Source organism: Octodon degus, unplaced genomic scaffold (genome assembly GCF_000260255.1).
Source record: "Octodon degus isolate 3935 unplaced genomic scaffold, OctDeg1.0 scaffold00298, whole genome shotgun sequence".
NCBI lineage: Eukaryota > Metazoa > Chordata > Mammalia > Rodentia > Octodontidae > Octodon > Octodon degus.
Window position 1 is genome coordinate 1,538,335 of NW_004524874.1, and position 6,863 is coordinate 1,545,197.

Sequence of the window (6,863 nt, forward strand, 5' to 3'; positions counted from 1 at the left end):
AAAAAAAAAAAAAAAAAAAAAAAAGTTTATGAGAATGATATTCAACTCAATAGAATGTTATTTTAAAGGTAGTTATTTGAACTATGCATAAACAAGAAAGCATTTATGCTATGTTAATATTAAATGTTAAAATCAAAAATACATACTCAGGGTAAAGATAACTTTGTTTTATTCATAGTCAATAATTGCAAGGAAGCCTGCAGAAATGAATATAACAAATGGGGGTGGGGATATAGCTCAGCAGCACACTGCCTGCCTGAGTGTGGTTTCCAGTGTGAGAGACAGACAGACAGACAGACAGACAGACAGACAGACAGACAAAAACTTTTGCCCATTCTTAAATTTTTATTATTGTTATACTGTAAACATAACAACTTCAAGTAACCAAAGTAGAAATCTTTTGTTCTCGTAGAGCTTCAGCTCATAAGATACTTTTTTGTTTCCACAGAAAATATTCATTTAATGCTAATTCAGGGATTTTTGACTGACTTAAACAAGCCCCCCCAAATTCTGCTTTAACATTTACTAGCTACACAACATGGGTAAGTTCTTTCCAAGTTCAGTTACCTCATGAACCAAATGTTAACACTGATAATACTACCTGCTGTGCACGAGGGCTAGGAGGAATAAACAGGCTGAGGTTCCGGGGACCCTGGCGTAGCATCTGGCATGTTCTAGGGTCTCCACAGATGACAGCCAATAGCACCATCTTCTCCTCCCTCTCTACATTCCTAGCAACTAATCCAATCAAAAATGCCTGCCCCTTCTCTGGAAGTCCTGGCACCAAGCAATCCTGAATCACGTTTGCGGGCGTCCTCCATGCAATCTGAGTATAAAGAAGCCAAGAGCCTCAAGTGCCGCTAGACTGAAGGAAGAAACTGGTCTCTTCACCTCTCACACCCCAGTTCCTGCACGACACCCACCACATGGCTCCCCACTCCAAAGGAGATGCATATTCTGTATTTCCTTGGCAACCGATAGATGTTTTCAAAGGAGCAAGACTGTTATTAGGCAGAAAAGGAGAGCATTTAATGTATAGTTTACTTTTATTTTTAATTCAATAGGATGGAAGACTGCCAAGGTCTTTCACACACACCTGAATTCAAATTAGGGAATAGTCCAACAGAGATAACCTAAATTCTGATTTTAAAAGCAGTCTTAAGGTTTCTGCTGATTATATATACCCCATGTCATTAAGTATACACTTAATTTTTTTTTTTTTTTTTTTGTCTTTTTGAGACATAATCTCACTATGCAGATTAGGCTGGCCTTGAATTTACTTTGTAGCCTAGGCTGGTCTCAAATTCACAGCAATCCTCCTGCCCCAGCCTCCTGAGTGCTGGGATTACAAGCATGCACCACCATACCCAGCCTCTTATTTCTTTAAATTGAGTTTCACAAACCTAAAAATCTCTAGTTGAAGGATGCAGTGCATAACCATACCTCAGGGACGAGAAGGACTGGGATCCCCAACTCACCAGCAGCACTTCCCACTGTAGCTGTAACCTGGCCGTGCTCCAAGGAGCTGCATCTCTGAGTTTAAAAAAAAAAAATCTCCTCCCCAACTCTACTCCAAAAACTCTCCCAGGACCTTAGGAAAAGGAGCTGAGAAAATAAGCCCCATTTCTCCAAGAATCTGTGGCTCCCAGGAGGAAACGGGGTCCTAAGCAGAGCCCAGGCTCTGATTCCCAGCTCAACATTCTCAGCCTCGCCATACTGACTTCATGGACTGACGGCATACACTCTGCCTGTCCCTGGGCTGACAGATCTGACAAACTATTCACTGCCACAGCAAGGGACATGGGGAAGTCCCTTGAGAATAGAGCCCTGTCTCTGACCCAATTCAGGAGGAAATGGAAAATAGAGTTTATTTATATTTTCTACTCATCTGAGGCTCACGTAGGTTTTCTAGACAGGCCCGTTGCCAGAATGTTTCAAAATTTTCTGCTTTCAACCTATGTCTCGTGAAGCACAAATGCCTGGGCCAAACCAAAAAAGTGAAATTGAAGCTGCTGTTACATGACAGCTCTTTGACACCGTACTCCCAAGGAAGAGAGAAACTTAATTCATTTACTCCGATTTGTGAAAACTGGGAGAGGAGACTTGATTTAGAAAGGTGAATATAGAGACTGGGCGTGGTGGCGTGCACCTGAAATCCCAGCTCTTGGGAGGCTGTAAACAGGCGAATCACTATGAGTCCGATCTAGTAGTGAGACCCTTGAACACCCTGGAGACCCTCCTCTAAAATACAAAAAATACAAACCATATAACCGTGATTCTGGTCTGATCACATTTTTAAATTTTTATTTCTTTATTTTTATTAATACATATCTGAAGTACCTAGTGATTACATTTACCGAGGGGAGTTTGCACATGTGCAGAACACATCTCAATCCTTTTACTGTCCCTTTCCCCTCCCACCCGACCCTGCTCCAACTCTCATTTTCCTGCCTAATTTCACTTGTCTCAATAACGATTCAAATGTGTACCTACGTGTAACAACTGCTAGCGCATCTAATTAAACATATACCATATTCGGTATATCATTTTTAAAAAAACTGTTAAATAGCCACACTGAAGCTAATTAAGCATCCTTTTCCTCCCCATCTCTCCTTCTTTCTCATAAAACAATAAGTTTTATATTAGTGTTTTTCTTGAGTTCACAAGCTCTTAGGTTGCTGTCACCTTTCTAAAGACAACGCAATAGACAAGCATTCATGCTTCACAAGACACAGGTTGAAAGCAGAAAATTTTGCAACATTCTGGCCATAGTGTGTCACAAACATTCATGAAGTCCCCTGAGGTTCTAGTATCATAGCACCACTAAGAATCCCTGCAGTTTTCCACCCAGAGCCAGAGAAATGTCTACGCATTGTGTTTATTTAGTGTTAGGCCCAGATAACTAAGTACGTATGTTTTAGCAATCTAGTAAGCCCTTGAAAAGTTAGCACACATATGTTAATTTCATCTCATAACTACAGTTGATGGGATGCATACAGATACTGAGCACCATACAAATTCTCTGAATAGTGCCACTGCTGTTTCTTCTGTCACATTGATTTTATTTTATTTTTTTTTTATTTATTTATGTGTGTGTGTGTGTGTGTGTGTGTGTGTGGCCAGCTCAGCCCACCAGGGGTCGGGGCTGGCTGGCATGTGGTGCTGGGGGATTGAACCATGGTCCCTTTGCTTTGCTAAGCTTGTTCTAAGTAGGTGCTTTAGACCACTGAGCCATCTCACCAGCCCCACGTCACATTGATTTTACATGCTTCTTGTCCTTGCTTGTGGAAACCAAAAGTTTTTTTTAAAAAAAAAAAAAAAGCTTCACAAATAGATGAAGTCATTTGATGAGATATACTACTGGTACAATGACATCAAGTATCTGGCCACCAGTCTTGCCTTGAAGATCTAAAACATCCCTCCCTGCTCCTGTGAGTTCTCTGCAGCCCCCAGGTGGCTCAGAACCCAACTCCCCACTGCACTCATGAAATCAATAATGAGGGCTGCAACCAAATGGCCCAGTGGTTTCAATGTCACTACTAAGCCACTGGAAAAGGAGTTATTCACAAAAACATCAGGTGACTGAAAGGGAAAAAATGACTCAACTCAATATCAAGTGATGGCCTTCCACACCTGACAGATGTTTCATGAAAGTGAAAGGGAAAAAGGGCATCCTAACAGTCACACTTCAGTAATAGTGTAACACCACTTTCTAATCAAAGAAACAAGGAGAAACTGCCAGAGCATTCAGCCTTCTCTCCACGAAGAGACAGCTGCCTCCCTCCCTTTGAGAAAGGGAACTGTCAACTGCAGAAGCTGCTAGCAGCCTCCCAGCACTGTCCCTTTCCTCTTCAGTAAGGCACTTCCAACTTTATTCACTATTAATAGAGTTTATTCTCCAGTCACTAGTCACTGCGGCTATGTATCCAAGTTCTGACCAGAAAGGTGAAAACTGCACAAAGATCTATGAGAAGCTGGCAAAAGGAAAGTAGTCCACTGGGAAATGAGGGGTGTGTCTGTGTGTCTGTGTGTGTGAGAGAGAGTGATTTCTCCTTCCTCTCTCCTGAGATGTGTGTGTGTATGTGAGATTTCTCCTTCCCCTCTCCTGAGATGTGTGTGTGTATGTGTGTGTGTGTGTGTCTGTGTGTGTGTCTGTGTGTGTGTGTGTGTGATTTCTCCAGGGTGTGATGGTTGGAGTGCCATCAGCCATTCTGGACCAAGAAGTGGCCATGAGTTTGGAACTCACAGGCCAAGATGTCAGTAAAGCAGAAATACAGAAGAGTCCAGATCTCAGATGAACGTGAGGCCATCACATCAGCCTGGACTAACTGTTCCCCACCATCCACCACACAAGAGAAATAAGTGTCTATTAAAATTAGCAATATCTTAAATACATCTTCAAATTAGCAAAAATGTGATCTAAACCAGAAATAATCCTAATACAACCCACCACTGAAATTAATGTACAAGCCCTAAATGAAGGAACTCCACATCCTTCAACACAGAGCCACTCAGTGTGCCAAGAGAACTTAGCTTGTGTCAGAGGGATGGGAGGCACCACTGGGGAGGGCTCTGGGCCAGGGCTTGCAAACCAACTTCTCACTGGCTAAAAAAGCTAATGCAAAAACATTTAGGGATAAAATAACTGGCATGCTGCCTAGGCAAGCGCAAGGACCCGGGTTTGACCCCCGGTACCACACGCCGTGCCAGCCCTGCCCAGGTTGTGCTGAGCCAGCCACCAATACCAGGCCTGGTGGTTCATCCCTGTAATCCCAGCACCGAGGAGGCTGAAACAGGAGGATGACTAGGAGCCTGAGCTGCAGAGTGAGACGCTGTACCAGATACATAAAGAAAAACAATTAAAAAGACACTGGCATAATGGTGCCTGGAGAAAGCCCCAGAATGTTGATGGGATTCCAGCTTGATCTTTCAGGAAAAGCACTTTTGCTAGGCTGAGTTTTAGATGCAGCCTGCGGTTTACTAATGGAGTGTGAGTGAGACAGTACTGTACTGAGACAGTGGGCAGCAACAGAGGGCTCCCTGGAGTACTCAGTGCAAAGCCAGGGCTGTCCCTTCATTTTTTAAACTGTGACTTGACAATATCTTTTACCTTTGAAATAACTACCAGAAGAGCTAGGAACGTAGCTCACTGGTAGACCACTTGCTCAGCATGCACAAGGCCTAGCACTTCAAATAACAATAATCACCAGCACCAGTGATGGAAAATCAAGCCTCAATATCTTTTTAGTAAGACACCCAGGTTAAAGACGAAGAGGTCAGCTCATGTTTTCAACCAAAAAAAAAAAAGGTGAAAGGCAACTATATTAAGTCAAAATGTTTAATTATTTTTACCTTCAGGAAGACCATGCTGATGTCATTTAATTCAAAAGTCATATTATGTATCCACTGTGAACCGGAAGCGGAAATACTAACTAAGCAGCATCAGGTACTTAACCATTTCAGTTTGGGGCTCAGGCTAGGCTGCCCTGGGTCTGGCTGGGTGACTGGGGTTATGCCACGAGGGCTGTGCTGAGTGGAAGGACTAGCCAGGGTAAAACAGCCACCTGCACACATGCCACAGGCAGAAGACAGATGCCAGGAAGCTGAGAGGTCGGCACAGTCAGCCAGGCCCAGCGCGGGGTAAACAAGAACCAAAGCAGGAAGGAGGCACAGCTCCATGACAGTTCCAACCATGGTTTCACTTTTTAAACAGTGTATGTGTCTTTTTATTGCAATGACAATGCTTGTTATTTTTTTAAAGTTTAAATACAAACAAGCAAAAAGACAAAAATCAAACTCATTTCCATCCTATTATTGAGTAAGAGCTACTAGTAACAATTTAGATTATAGGATATTCTTCCAGACTCCTCTAGTATCCCAGTTATATGTGAATATGCGGGTGTCTGGATATGCTTGAGGGGCACAAAGGTAATTATGCATCCAGATACATACACACAGATGCAAGTATATGTACATGTACAGGTATGTGAACCTGCATACATACAGACATAGCCACAGGTATATAATATGCATAAATTTTTTACCAAAACAAAATCATACTATGCAAGCAATTTTGAGATTTCTTTCAAATAATATTCCAGGCATTATAGGAATACAGAAACTATTTGGTCAAAAATTATAAAATAGTACTCACTTTGGCAGCACATATAATAAAAATCATCGAAAAATTTTTTCCAAGAAAATTATGGGGGCTGGGGAGATAGCTCAGTAGAATAAGCACTTGCCTGGCAAGCGCAAGGACCTGAGTTCAATCCCCGATTCCGCAAAAAAAAAAAAGAAAGAAAATTATGTCCGAATTTTAATGGGATATATAAGCATACTTACACAATCTAGAAATCAACTGTCATTTCCATAAGTAAAATGGAAGGATGAGATTAAAACATCACCATTAGACTAACACCACGGTTATAACTGTTACAAGGCAAAATCCACTGCTGGATACTATAATTAATAGGCGAAACTCTGGGAAAACATGAGCATAATCTCAAAGCAGCACCCCAGATCGTTCATTAACTGCATTATACCTTCATAGCGAGGAACCCGGCTGACACTACCTTAAGATGTGACCCAGTTCAATGTGAAGACACAGCAGCCTCAGGTAGCCCCTGAGGTCGTGCATTGAGAGGGGCACGTGATGGCTGCAGGAGTCTCGCCAGGAATTCCTAACCTCACACTTTTCATGAGAAAACATCAGACCAATGCACACTGAGGAGCACCCTACGAAGCACCTGCACGCTGCTCTTCAAGAGTCACAACTTCTGGAGACAAAGAAACCCTGAGAAACTGCCACACTGGAAAGGGTGAAGGACCAGGACAATTGAAGGCAGTGCAGGTCCCTGGAC

General features: G+C 42.5%; 1 protein-coding gene across 1 annotated transcript in view; it reads right to left on the reverse strand.

The window, feature by feature from the left end:
• The window catches only part of Usp13 (ubiquitin specific peptidase 13), a 120,816-nt gene that overhangs the window by 81,091 nt on the left and 32,862 nt on the right, over window positions 1–6,863 (reverse strand). The window lies entirely within an intron of this gene.